The sequence below is a fragment of the Citrus sinensis genome, chromosome 4, assembly GCF_022201045.2.
Source record: "Citrus sinensis cultivar Valencia sweet orange chromosome 4, DVS_A1.0, whole genome shotgun sequence".
Lineage (NCBI taxonomy): Eukaryota > Viridiplantae > Streptophyta > Magnoliopsida > Sapindales > Rutaceae > Citrus > Citrus sinensis.
Window position 1 is genome coordinate 20,530,025 of NC_068559.1, and position 15,400 is coordinate 20,545,424.

The 15,400-nt window shown below is 33.9% G+C and overlaps 1 protein-coding gene and 1 pseudogene across 1 annotated transcript in view; both read left to right on the top strand.

The window, feature by feature from the left end:
• LOC102626004 (protein DETOXIFICATION 21-like) overlaps positions 1 to 15,400 on the top strand; it is a 131,066-nt gene that overhangs the window by 83,494 nt on the left and 32,172 nt on the right. The gene's annotated exons all lie outside the window — the stretch shown is intronic.
• Positions 1,204 to 8,124, top strand: LOC102631271 (protein DETOXIFICATION 24-like; annotated as a pseudogene).

The window sequence follows — 15,400 nt, forward strand, 5'->3', positions numbered from 1 at the left end:
ACATGAATAGTACCGTACACCGTATACGTGAATAGTGCCGTACTCCGTATACGTGAATAGTGCCGTACTCCGTATACGTGAATAGTATCGTATGCCGTATACGTAAATAGTGCCGTACACCGTATACGTGAATACGTGAACAATTCCTGACTCCAAAAATACAACCAATAGCTCTGATACCACTGTTAGGAAATTGGTGGGTGAAGCAGGACCGCAGCTAAAATGAAATTGGAAATAAAATAAAGAACAAGCACAAAAGAATGGACACCAGAAATTACGTGGTTCGGCTTTTAGCCTACGTCCACGGGCGAAAACAGAAGGAAATATTTTACTAGTGAAATAAGGATTACAAGTATTGTAATATTTTGGCTCACAACCCAAAACCCCAATACACCCAATCTCTCACTCACTAGACTCTCTGCTCTGCAAGAATTATTTCTCACAACTCTCGACTCTCTCTAAATTACTCTCTGAATAATGGAATTGGATGCTCAATGAAATGGGAAGCTCTCCCTTTTATAGCCAAAAAATGGCTATTAAATTAATAATAATTTTTCCTTGTCAAAACCGTGTTCTTCATTTTCTTCTTTAAACTGCTTCTTTTTCCATTTCCTTTTCAAGCATTTCGGCCAGCCCATTTTTTCTTCTTCAAACCTTCTAGATGCTGCAGCTTCTTCAAACCTTCTAGATGCTGCAGCCAATAATTTTGACAAAAAATGTCTTAAAGAATTTTAAAATACAAACATTAAACGTAGAGTTAAGTTAAATTTAGAGACTAAACAGCGAAACAAATAAAGTAATCTTGTTTTGCCATTTCTCTTTGTCGTTATTGTCATAAATATTGTGACAAAAACAAGCACCATGTATAGTACAATGATATGCCCGAGAAGCATGTATAATTTAATTAATTAATTACAGAGCAGCGTGGCCAGTGGAAAGTGAGCGGATGGATAAATTCCCAAACGATTGATTTTGACGCATGAATGAATTGATTATATGGAGGTTGCCATGTTACAGATTCTGTAACATACGCACCCAATGCATGCACCACACCTGTCCTGCATATGGACAAAAAGCATGCAATTGTTTTTGTTTAGTATCTAGCTAACCAATCAGGAGCTGGCCAAGTTGGATCTGTATGTTACAGAATCTGTAACTTAGCCAGCTCCTTGATTATATATACCCATGAGTAATTATTGTACGCACATTTTCACTGTTTTTTCATTCCACTCTGTCAGCTTACTAAATTAACATTTTGTTTGATATCATATATCCCATTCCCCAGGTGTCTTCTTTGCTTGCCTCTACTTTCATATCTCCTCTGCCTATGCATTCTTGAAGTGAGAAATTAATCTCTTGGGCTGAAACCCTAGCTAGAAGCTATCCTCCTTGTTCAACTAATCAAGCAAGAACTTCTCTCAAGGCCAAGTAAGTTTCCTCCTCTCTCTCTTTTAAGTTTCCTCTTCTCTCTCTTTTTCTCTAAATATTTCGGTCAACAGTGACATGAATCAGAGGGGAACTACGTGTAGAGTTCAATATAGTTTTTTGTTATATGTTTCAAGTTTTCTCTTAATTAACTTCATAAGTTTTTTTTGTTAAAGTTTTGAACGTATGTGTTGTTGTATTTGATTCTTTTTCAAGAAAATAATTGAGAAAATAACCCTACAACTTGGAACCCTTAAAACACATGACAAATGTGATAAAGAAATCATGATTCATACTAGAAAAAGCTAACTCTCTTTACATACATACTATGCGCAGCTGTTTTTGCAATCAGGTTCCTTTTTTTTTCTTTCAATGAAAGATATGAACATTAATCTCTTCTTTCAATCTCTTATTGTTTAAATTAATACATATAGATTTTTTCTCCTTAATACCTACCCGTGTACTTAGTCATTTCCAATTCATTAATACTTTCTTGAATAAACTTTTTTTTTTTAAATGTGGTGGTTGGACTGTATTTTCTTTTATTTCCTATTTGTCCTTTAAGTAGTTTGTATTAATTACACTCACCCATGAATTCAGATAAGTTGAGTGGACTTGATCGTAAGTCTTCTTTATATTTAATCAAGTTTTTGTCTGATTCATAGCTCGAAAAGATACATTATTAACATGATTTTTGCTGTTACAATGCATCTTACCAACATCATACAAGTGCACCTTAAATAAACACTTCCTACCGGTGAGCTAACACCGAGACACACAAAATCCACACACAATGAGACGCAAAATTCAAGAGAAAAAGCCACTAAGATTTTTAAGAGATTTGCTTTTGGACTGAAACGTGACACAGACGTGCATCGGTTACATAATTTTTTTTTTTAAGATAAACTTTAGAGTTTGCACAACTATTTTGAAATTTAAAAAAAAATTATGAAACTATTTTTAAAATCAAAGAATCTACATATTCATTTAAACAAATCTTAGACGTATAGATGATTTTTCTATTAAAATTCAGACTCGAATAATATCACTCATAATTAAACAAAGGTGTGTGTATGCAATATATCAACAAATTATGTGCCTATTGGTTGCGCACATGGCAGATTTTTCTTTTTAATTTTTGGTATTGATCAAATTTAGAGGGGCCGGGATTAATTCTTTACTGGATTAAAGCAGTCTAGGTAGATTAATTTGCTATCTATATTTGCATTTTTCACATGTAACATTATTTTCTCTAAACAAAACTGTGTTTCAGATGGAGGAGAGACTCCTCGGTTCAGAAGCGAAAGATATTGATGATTTAAAAGGGAGGGTTTGGAAAGAATCGAAAAAGCTATGGAGGGTTGCATTTCCCGCAATGTTAGCTAGGGTTTCTCAGTATGGTATGTTTGTTATCACACAAGGATTTATTGGTAATCTTGGTGAGGTTGAGCTTGCAGCTTCCGCGCTCATTCAAATCATAGCCGTCCGATTTTCAAATGGGATTTTAGTAAGATTTTGTGATTGCTTTATTATCCTTATCTCCCGTACTTTTTTCCTTTACTATTACTTAATTCTGATGCTTATGGTTACAATACAATAGGGATCGACAAAATATGAGCACTACTAATCTTATCTGCCCTCACGATTCCACTCGACCTTCTATTTTATTTTTCTTTTTCAGAAAGTTGGTCTTATTCGTCCTGGTAATTCCCCACTTTAGTGTCCTAAAGTTGAGCTACATATTGACGCCATTATTTAATTTGCACCTTTATCTAAAAAGCAATCATGCAAAAATTTTACTTATATCTTTTTCTGGTATTCTCAATTTATTTCATCACCTACCTTTTCGACGTGATTTTTTTTTTATTCCTCTTTGGTTTGTCCTATTTTGTTAGATAGAAGATATTTGTTCAAACTCAATTATTGTAGCCACTGGGCGGCTGGCGCAGCCCTCATCTGGTCATGAATTGCGTCGTGTTACTTGAGTTTGAATAATAATTAAAGATAAAAATTGATGTTTAGTGTCTGAAATTTGTCCATATCAAATGACGTAAAGAATTTGGGGAGAATTGACTTTGAGTTAGGTCCCAATATCTCTTACTTTTATCACTTAGGCTCTATTTTTTTTCCCCTAATACCCATTACGTTCTTGATTTTATAATTTCAAGGTTCAAATTTTATTGTTGAAGATCAAATGTAACTTTTTACCTACAAAACTTTGTATTTAAATTATTTTTTTTCTTTTAATATTTGAATATTAGAGACTTAAATAGCAAGAGTTTATTTGTTAAATGTCTGAAGTCTGAAATTTTATTAATTTAAGATACTTTTTAAGTTTACTTTTTTGTTTTTTTTATAATTTATGTATGATTTTTAGATATTTATATGTAAAGATGTTTATATTAACTTCTGTGACTTTTATCTAAATGGAAAGTAAAAACTATATCCAGAAATATCTCTATCAAATACACTTATTTCTTAAAATATAAAACTAAATATCTTTATTCGTTTTAACTTATAAGGACATAAACATCAAATATCCATGTTAGTTTTTTTATTTCAAAAAAATAAATAAAATGTACCTATGTTTAGATATTAAAAAATAAATAAATAAATAGGTCATCCAAATATTTGTATTCATATTCATTTAGACTTCTGTTAAATTCATACTTATTTATTTTTTCAAAAAAAAAAACTCTTGGTAAAAAAAAAAAAATTAAGGATCTAACTGTCATTCTTCTAGTATTTCAAGGATAGTACTTATAAATATGTTTAACAATAAACATACGACATGACTACAAAATTTTTTTATGTGCCAGGTTTTCTCCATGCCTATAACCTTCTAGCTAGCTTTAGCAGAATTTTGTGTGAATCACGTTGACTCTTTTTATGATAAGGGCATCAGATTCGCTTGTAACTTTGTTAGGTATCAAGGAAAGTTACAATGTAAAATAAAAATTAATAGTAATACAATAAATATAATTTTAATAAAATATTAAAAATATTATATATTTTTCGTCATATAAATAAAAAATAAAAATAATTTAAATTTCAAACTCCAATATTAAATATTTATTAAAAATTTTAGCATCATCACTAAAAATTTACAAGTGCATGTCCAACTACGACACGTACAGGGACTCTGCGTAGACTCTGCGTAGAAGGGCACTGGCTTCTTCTTGATTGTGCGTAATGATTACTTTAAGAAGTGGCAAACACTGAAGGGCCCGCAATGAAGAAGCCTTCAGAGTGCAGAATTTCTTTAGGGTTATAAAATCGAATTATTCCATGATGCGTGAATCTCAAACGTAAAGTTTTATTGTGTCCATTTAAACTATCTATTTTTACTATCCTTTCACGGCCCTTTTTGTGCTGATTCGATATTAATTTTAAGGGATAATAAATTTTAGGTCCTTTATATTTTTTTACATTTATTATTCAAGTCCGTAGTTTATTATTAATTATCCATTATATATCCAGGATATATATATATATATATATTGTAGTAGATTGACAGTAAGGTTACCATGGTAAAAGAGCTTAAAATAGTTGAATTCAGGGGTGTCAAATTGTGTCATGCTGTTAGGATCTCACCATAAAATTTAAGTTATTTCGATACGTCGTATTGTATTGTATTAAGATGTATTAATCATGTATCATAAGGTTGTATTAAAAATCTCCGGATTCAAATTGAATAAATTGGCAAGGGCGCCACTGATGATGAACAATGAAACTGCGTAAAACAAAATTATGGAGGTAGAAGAGATCTTTGCAAATTGATAACGATATTCAGTTCTTATAAATCAAAACAATCAGCTCTTACAATCATAATGCAATCGAAGTAATTTTTTTTTTCAATCTTTTCATTTTGCATTTTGTAGATCGGCATGTCAAGCGCAACTGAAACTCTGTGCGGGCAAGCATTTGGAGCAAAGCAATACCACATGATGGGTATCTACTTGCACAGATCATGGATCATAAATCTTGCTACTGGAACAATATTGCTTCCTGCGTTTATCTTCGCAGCAGATATTTTCAAACTGCTCGGAGAACAAACATAGCAAACAGAGCCGGAGACATCTCATTTTGGTTCATTGGCATTCTCTATTTCTTTGTCTTCAGCTTAACGATCCAAAAGTACTTGCAAGCACAGCTCAAGAACATGTTTGTCGGATGGCTTTCGGCTGTTGCATTTGTTTGTTCATGTGGCCTTGTCATGGATCTTTGTGAGCAAATTGAACTTGGGGATTCCTGGTGCAATGAGTGCAATGATAATCGCAAGTTGGTTTATAGTAATTGGACAGTTTGTGTATCTCTTTGGCGGTTGGTGTCCCAATACATGGAAAGGATTCAGTTCTGCAGCTTTTGCTGATTTGTATCCTGTTTTGAAGCTCTCAATATCCTCAGGTGTAATGATTTGGTAAGATATCTATTTCTATTGTATATCTATAGCCGAACAATACATAATGTTTTAATCTGTCCCCATGAAGTTAGCGGTTAGCCCAAGAGTTTTCAAACAGTTATTTTTTTTTTTTTTGAGCTAATCATATCTTTTTATGTTCTTTTTTGGTGGCTTTTAACTTTAATAGCTTAGAGTTTTGGTACAATGCTCTTCTAGTCCTATTAGCAGGACATATGAAAAATGCCACAATTGAGATTTCTTCCTTCTCCATTTGGTAAGTTTTAAATCTATGCCATAATATTTCTTTGTTTTCCTTTAAAGTTTTTTTATACCCAAAACTACACTAAATTGGAATATTTGAATGTCATTGTAGCCTCAATATCATATCTTGGGAATTTATGTTGGTCTTTGGCTTCCTAGCTGCCTCTGGGTATGTCTCCAAAAATGATCATTTCCTTTAAAAATAACATAGAAAAAAAAAAGAATATTAACATCTTTTGGTATGATAAATAGTCACAGAAATTCTCTTATTTATAAAAATGGTCACACAGACCCTTTTTTGGTATATAAAATTATCTTTTCTGTGCATAAAATTGTTAAACAAACTCCTAAAATTTATCCCAAAAAAAGTGGTCTGTGTGATCATTATTCTGAAATAAATGAGTCCCTGTCACTATTTCTCCAAATCACGGGTGTCGCCATCTTTTATTATATTCATATCATCTCTTATATCTTATTTGGTTTTCTAGCGTGCGGGTTTCAAATGAACTGGCGAGAGGAGATGCTAAAGCTGCGAAATTTTCTGTAAAAGTTGCAATAGCTACCACAACTGTCATTGGATTTTTCTTTTCCTTAATCTGCTTAGTCTTCAGCCGTAAGCTCGCACATTTGTTCACAAGTAATGATGAAGTAATAGAATCCGTCACAAGCCTCTCAGTGCTGCTTGCTTTCTCGGTTTTACTCAATGGCTTTCAGGCAGTACTCTCAGGCATGTACTGAATTTAATAAATAAGATTGCGATAGTTAAAATGTTTCTAATTCATCATTACAATGGATTAATATTTTCAATGTAAGTTATTTATTGCAGGGGTGGCAGTAGGTGCTGGCCGGCAGGCTGTGGTTGCATATATTAACATCATTTGCTATTATTTCATTGGCTCACCTGTTGGCGTTCTTCTCGGATATGTGGCCGATCTCAAAGTTAAGGTAAGAATTATTTTGCATTTTGATATTTCAATCTGAATTTGGATTAGAGTACTGATTTGAGTTGGGGTGATTCTATAAATATCTTGTGTCATATGTACAAGATTTATTTGAATTTAGATCATACGATAATTTTAATTATGCTCCTCTTTTAATAAATTTTTACCACGCATGTAATAATCTATAGTAGTGTACCGTTAACATCTAATTGCCTATGTATTATTTTTCAATAACTATGGATCACAATTTACAATTCTCTAAAAGAAAAAAAATAAAAATCATATCAACAATAAACTTAATCCATATTCTTATGAACCATGCTACCAAATATCTTTATAAATCTCAGATCAATACTATGGTCAGGGGTTCGAATCCCGAGTGCACTGAAATTGAACCGGATTTGTTTTAATTAGAAACATACATTTAAGTTTAAATTTTTTTCTTCAAAAACAAAATTCCATGATGATTATTTCAATGAATGGTTTGATATTGCACATCATGAACAGTTTAACTTTTTTTTGAAATTCGATTGTAGTTCATCTTCAGAAACAAGTTCCGATTATTCTTTTAATTTGCACAGGGTATTTGGACTGGAATGCTGCTTGGGGTAGTAATGCAATCACTTGTGCTGGGGTATGTCACCTGGAAAACCGATTGGGACAATGAGGTAAGTAATTAAAATAAATTCACCAATATGTACACATCATCATCAATTGCATGCCTCATTGATGCTCAATCTCTCTAAACTTTTCAAAAAAAGAAGTGTCATATTTAATTTGTAGACTTCAATCATACATTTGATGACAACACTATTTCCTCTCTCTAGGTGAAGAAAGCATCAGAGAGGCTCAATAAGTGGCTCTTGAAGCCTTCTGAAGAAGAATCCAACGGCAATTAAACTCAACAAGTTAAGGTCCAACATTGCTTGAAGATCCTAATAATCTCAATCATGCATGTATTTTCTCTGCCAATAAACCGATTACCGTTAACACCAATAACAACTTCAGATCAAATTTCTTTCTTTTTGTCTTATGGCAAGAAGAGCTTGATAATGAGCTTGCGCAAATGCAATCTAATATTCTGAGGTTAATTAATTCAAGAAGTTGTATCTTCATAAGAAGTATATTTAATGTTGTGTTTATTTGTTGGAGTGGGAGGAGAAATGTGGATTCCTTCCACTCTGTCAAAGCAACCACCTAAAAGTCAGCCCCAAATTTGGTACTTGACTTTGGTGCCAGCAAATCAAAGAAAATGGAGGACATAGCCCACAAACTTTGAAAGCTAGATTGACAAATTGAAGCCACGCAGATTGACGAAATTGAAGCCATAATTGGTGGGCTAAAATCGTTGATTTTCTTGGCCACTATTTTGCTATAAATAGAAGTGCAGATGAAGAGCTAATTCATTCCATTAAGAGAAAGAGCAATTTAGCATTTTGAGAGAGAGTTTAGAGAGCCTGAAATTATAAGCTCTTGTTATAGTGATTTGAGAGTTTGAGTGTATTGGGATTTTGGGAAGTGAGCTAAAATACTACAATACTTGTAACTCTTTTTTACTAGTAAAATATTTCCTTCTGTCTTCGCCCGTGGACGTAGGCTAAAAGCCGAACCACGTAATTTTCTAGTATCCTCTTTATGCTTGTTCTTTATTTTTCTTCCAATTTTATTTTAGCTGCGTGTCTGCTTCACACACCAATTTCCTAACAGTGGTATCAGAGCTATTGGTTGTATTTTTGGAGTCGAGTACTGTTCACGTAAGGGGTACTATTCACGTATACGACACTGTTCACGTATACGGTACTATTCACAAGAAACGATGGGAGCGATCCAAGAATTTGGCGGTTCAAAGCAGGGAATAGTGGTGTGAGTAAAGCAACTGTGTGGTTTTGTACATGTCTAGGAAAGTTCTGTCACAAAGGCGATAAGAGCTTAAGGAGTTTGGGTTTTAAGTGGGACCATTATGACCCCTCCAGTCTTTCCTAGGAACTTTCCTGGTGTGAATTCTCACACATACTCACAACTATTCAAGGTGGTATACTAGCTTGTGTGAAGTATTTATCAATAAAATGGCGGCAAAGTATGAAATTGAGATATTTAACGGAAATAATTTTTCATTGTGGAAAATGAAGATGAAAGCTGTATTAAGGAAAAATAATTGCTTGGCAGCAATTGGAGAAAGGCCCATGGAGATAACTGATGACAAGTGGGACGAGATAGATGGCAACGCCATTTCTGATCTTCACTTGGCACTTGCAGACGGAGTATTATCCAGTGTGGCTGAGAAAAATACAGCGAAGGAAATTTAGGATACTCTCACAAAATTGTATGAGGCCAAGTCATTACACAACAAAATCTTCTTGAAGAGGAAACTCTATACTCTTCGAATGGCGGAATCTACAATAGTGACCGACCACATCAACACCTTGAAGACTCTATTTTCAAAACTCACAACGTTGGGTCATAATATAGAGGAAAATGAACGTACAGAGCTTCTACTTCAAAGTCTACCAGATTCAAATGATCAACTCATCATCAACCTGACGAACAACAATCCAGCGAACAGTCTAGTTTTCGATGATATTGTAGCGTCCGTATTAAATGAGGAAAGCAAGTGGAAAAAAAAAAACAAGCAAGTTCGCAGCAAGCGGAGGTGCTATCAGTGATGAGAGGGAGATCAACGGAACATGGCCCCAGTGGGAGTCACAATAATGGTAGATCAAAATCCAGAAGTAAGAAGAATGTTAAATGCTACAACTGTGGCAAGAAAGGGCACGTCAAGAAAGAGTGTTGGAGTAACCAGAAGAAAAGAGAGGGCAAAGAACCTGAGTCATCAAATGCTCAGGGGTGTGTAGCAAGTACCTCAGATGATGGTGAAATTCTCTACAGCGAGGCAACAACTATTTCAGAAGGCAGAAAATGACTATTTGATGTCTGGCTTATAAACTCAGGAGCTACCTGGCACATGACCTCTCAGAGAGAATGGTTCCACATATATGAACCTATCTCAGGAGGATCTATATATATGGGTAATGATCATACCTTGGAGATCGCTGGTATTGGTACTATCAAAATAAAAATGTTTGATGGTACAATTCGCACAATTGGGGAGGTACGACATGTCAACGGCCTGAAGAAAAATCTATTGTCTTTGGGACAAATGGATAGTCATAGGTACAAAACTCATATGGAGAATGAAATTATGAAGATCGTTAAAGGCGCGCTTGTATTGATGAAGATAGAAAAGATCGGTGCTAATTTATTCATGCTTAAATAAAAAATACTACATGAGGCTGATGCGTGTGTCGCGTCAAATGGAGAAGAGTCAACGATAATGTGGCATCTCAAACTTGGCCACATGTCAGAACAATGTTTGAAGATTCTCTCTGAGCGAAAATTGCTTCCAGGGCTCAAATCGGTTAGTTTACCATTTTGCTAGCATTGTGTTATAAGTAAGCAACATAGATTAAAATTCAGTAGATCTATTGCTAGAAGTAAATGCATTCTAAACTTGATTCATTCTGATGTTTGGGAATCACCGGATATATCCATGGAAGGTGCAAAGTACATGGTGACTTTCATTGATGATTATTCCAGAAGATGTTGGGTGTATCCAATTAAGAAAAAGTCAAATGCATTTCCAGTGTTTAAAGAATACAAAGCGCAGGTAGAACTTGAATCTGGTAAAAAAATCAAGTGCTTAAGGACGGATAATGGTGGAGAGTATACAGACGGTGATTTTCTTGCTTTCTGTAAGAAAGGAAGTATTCAGAGACAGTTCACTGTAGCATACACTCCTCAACAAAATGGAGTGGCGGAGCGGATGAACAGAACTCTTACAGAAAGAATAAGAGTTATGCTGAAGACTGCTGGTCTACCCAATTCCTTTTGGGTAGAAACAACCAAAACTGCTTGTTATATAGTAAATCGGTCGCCATCTATAACTATTGGGCTAAAGACAGCGATGGAGATGTGGACTGGAAAGCCAGTTGATTATTCCTACTTACATGCATTTGGATGTCCTGTGTACGTGATGTACAATATCCAAGAAAGAATAAGGTTAGATCCAAAATCTAGAAGATGTATCTTCTTGGGATATGCTGATGGAGTAAAGGGGTATCGTCTGTGGGACCCCACTGCCCACAAGATAGTCATCACCAGAGATGTTATCTTTATAGAAGATCAACTGCAAATGAGAGATGAAGATGATAACAGTGTAAAAGAAAAGTCAGAGACTATACCGGTATATGTGGAAAATAATCATAAAGATTCAGATTCTTCTGAAGCAGCACCAGAGCACGAGGAACAAGAACCAGTTGAATCCGAGGCTCCATAAGTTCGTCGGTTAACTCATGAAAGACGACCGCCAACGTGGCACTCGGAGTATATCACAGAGATCAACGTTGCGTACTGTCTTCTAACGAAGCATGAAGAGCCTTCAACTTTCTATGAATCTTTAAACAGCTCAGATGTTGCTTTTTGGATGACAGCAATTCAGGAAGAAATTGAGGCTCTACACAAGAACAAGACATGGGAACTTGTATCACTACCACGTAGAAGAAAAGCCATTGGAAACAAATGGGTCTACAAGATCAAGCGTGATGGCAATGACCAAGTAGAGCGGTATCGTGCAAGATTGGTGGTAAAAGGATATACTCATAAAGAAGGTATTGACTTCAATGAGATATTTTCTCTGGTGGTTCGACTTACAACAATCAGAGTAGTCTTGGCAATGTGTGCTACATTTGACTTACATATTGAGCAGTTAGATGTGAAAACTGCATTTCTTCATGGAGAACTTGAAGAAGAAATATATATGCTCCAACCAGAAGGTTTTACAGAAACAGGAGAGGAGAACTTGGTTTGCAGGTTGAACAAATTTCTATACGGTCTTAAACAGACCCCGAGGTGTTGGTATAAGAGATTTGATTCCTTCATCATGAGCTTTGGATACAACAGACTCGTTCAGACCATTGTGCATATTACAAGAGGTTTGAAGATAATGATTTCATCATTTTGCTGTTGTACATGGATGACATGTTGGTAGCGGGCCCCAACAAAGATCGAGTCCAAGAATTGAAGGCACAGTTGGCTAGGGAGTTTGAAATGAAGGACTTGGGACCAGCAAATAAGATTCTAGAGATGCAAATTCACCGAGACAGAAATAACAGGAAGATTTGACTTTCACAGAAGAATTACTTGAAGAAAATCTTACGGTGCTTCAACATGCAAGATTGTAAGTCAATTTCTACCCCACTTCCTGTTAATTTCAAATTATCCTCAAATATGTGTTCTAGCAATGAAGCAGAGAGGAATAAGATGTCTCGAGTACCGTATGCATCAGCAGTGGGAAGTTTAATGTTCGCTATGATATGTACTAGACCAGACATTGCACAAGCAGTGGGAGCAGTCAGTCGATACATGGCAAATCCCGGTGAAGAGCATTGGATAGTTGTGAAGAGGATTTTGAGATACATCAAAGGAACCTCAGATGTTGCATTATGTTATGGAGGGTCAGAGTTTACTGTCAGGGGCTATGTGGATTCAGATTTTGCAGGAGATCTTGATAAAAGAAAATCCACTACTGGTTATGTGTTTACACTTGCGGGAGCAGCTGTAAGCTGGGTTTTGAAACTGCAGACCTTTGTGGCTTTATCTACAACAGAAGCAGAGTACATGGCAGCTACACAAGCTTGCAAGGAAGCTATTTGGATACAAAGGTTATTGGAGGAGCTCGGGCACAAACAACAGAAAATTTCTGTATTTTGTGACAGTCAGAGTGCCTTGCACATTGCAAGGAATTCAGCCTTTCATTCCAGAACAAAGCATATAGGAGTTCAGTATCACTTCGTTCGAGAAGTAGTGGAAGACGGAAGTGTGGATTTACAGAAAATCCATACGAAGGAGAACCTAGCAGATTTTTTGACTAAGCCAATCAACACTGACAAGTTTGTCTCGAGTAGATTCTCTTGTGGCCTAGCAGAAATGTAGGCAACATGATTATGGCGAAGCAGAAAGGATGGTGTGGAGATTGATTGCTTTTCAATCTAATCTCCAAGTGGGAGAATGTCAAAGCAAGGACCTAAAAGTCAGCACCAAATTTGGTACTTGACTTTGGTGCTAGCAAATCAAAGAAAATGGAGGACATAGCCCACAAACTTTGAAAGCTAGATTGACAAATTGAAGCCACGTGGATTGACGAAATTGAAACCATAATTGGTGGGCTAAAATCGTTGATTTTCTTGGCCAATATTTTGCTATAAATAGAAGTATATATGAAGAGCTAATTCATTCCATTAAGAGAGTTTAGAGAGCTTGAAATTATAAGCTCTTGTTATAGTGATTTGAGAGTTTGGGTGTATTGAGATTTTGGGAAGTGAGCTAAAATACTACAATACTTGTAACTCATTTTTACTAGTAAAATATTTCCTTCTGTCTTCGCCCGTGGACGTAGTCTAAAAGCCGAACCACGTAATTTTCTAGTATCGTCTTTGTGCTTGTTCTTTATTTTTCTTCTAATTTTATTTTAACTGCGTGTCTGCTTCACCTACCAATTTCCTAATACACTCCAATATTTACTTGTTTATTTAAGAAGGGGGGTGGAAGTTCCACTCCATGGATTCCACTCATTTTTGGAGTGTGCAGTGGGATTCCTACTCCCACCTTTTTTTTTTTTAGCATTTCTTTATTAAATATAATATAATTATATTTATTAAAATAAAGTGATGTCACAGTTACTTAAAAATATTAATATTAAACTTATTTGAATATAATATTATTATATTTAGTGAAAAATAATAATTTATTTAATCTAAGTTAAATTATTTTTAAATATTATTATTATACTTGTGGAGAACTAATAATATTACTTTTCATTTATTTAATTTTAATAGTATTATATTTATTTAATGTTAATAATTAATAGTAATAAATAATTATTCTAAAAAAATATAATTTTGTACTATATTATTAATAATAATGTTTCATGTATTGCTATTATCAGGAATTTGTAACTTACATAATTAAAATTAAAATTAATAAAAAAAATTGTGATTTAAATAATTAAGAATATTATAATAATTATCAATTTATATAATTAAAATTAATAATAAAATAAATAGTTTATTTTACAAATATTTTTTTATTCGCTTTGTAATTACAAACCAATTCTTTAAATATGAGTAAAACTGTAATTTGAAACAATTTGCTCCTAACCCAAGACAAAATAAATACATAATGAGATTCTAATTCATATTCCACACTTTCATTTCAGTATAAGTAAACAACATATTCAAACTCCTACTTCATACTCGCAATCCTAGATTTCCACTTCTCAGAATTTTCAATTCAATCCGAGAATTAAATGCTACCTTAAACATAAAGACAGCAAAGAGTACTTATTAGTTTGCTATTATTCTCAATTTTGGTTATAAATTTTAGAGACTGCATTTGATTAAAACGTTGGACACGACTATATTTGAATTTTAAAGCACTAACTTGAAGTATGAATTGGCTTTTGGATTAAAATTCACACACTTAATATATATATTAGCTTCCCAATTAGAGATATCTGACTTTAATAAAGTCAGGGATAAGTTAAAAGACAAAATAAACACAGACTCAAATACAATGTATTTTGCCTTGTAATGTATTATTTTTTTTTTAATCTTTTAATTAATCTATGATTTTATTAAAGTTAGAGATTCATAATTAGAAAACCACTATTTATTTATATATGATCTAGTGAATAATATAATTCTCACCTTATGGTGAACAATACTGTCGCTACTCAATATATACTAGAGCACCTGTGCATGGTAAAATAGTAAATAATAAATTTTCCATCCCCACTAGCTAATTAATCAGCAACTTATTGAAAAATTGGCGTCATATACAACATTGCTTGCGTCGCAAATAAATATATATGTCTGCAATAAAATTAATACTTGATCGTAGCTCATGTTTGGCTGCGTATTGCCAGTTAAATATACGAGAGACAAACAATATGTCGGTTTTGGTCAAACAAATATTTGAACATATCTTAACATTAACTAGTTTGCACTTTGTAGCTCTGATTTTGCTCTTTAATTTCTATGATTAATGTGTTGGGTATCTCATTCGACATGTGTGATGATTTTAATTAATCCGATGAGCTAGCACGTGTAGCTAGATATATTAAAGTTCTACTTGATTAATTTGTAAAAATAAATGGAAATTAATATACATATTACAAGAGAGAGCTGATTAACGATCAGTATGCCATTGATCAATTAAATGTATATATATCTGGCTTCTCTTACTGAGCAGCATTCCAATACTCATTTTAATTTTGATTATAATTTCAATTTATTTAGTGGATAATACATCTTATTAC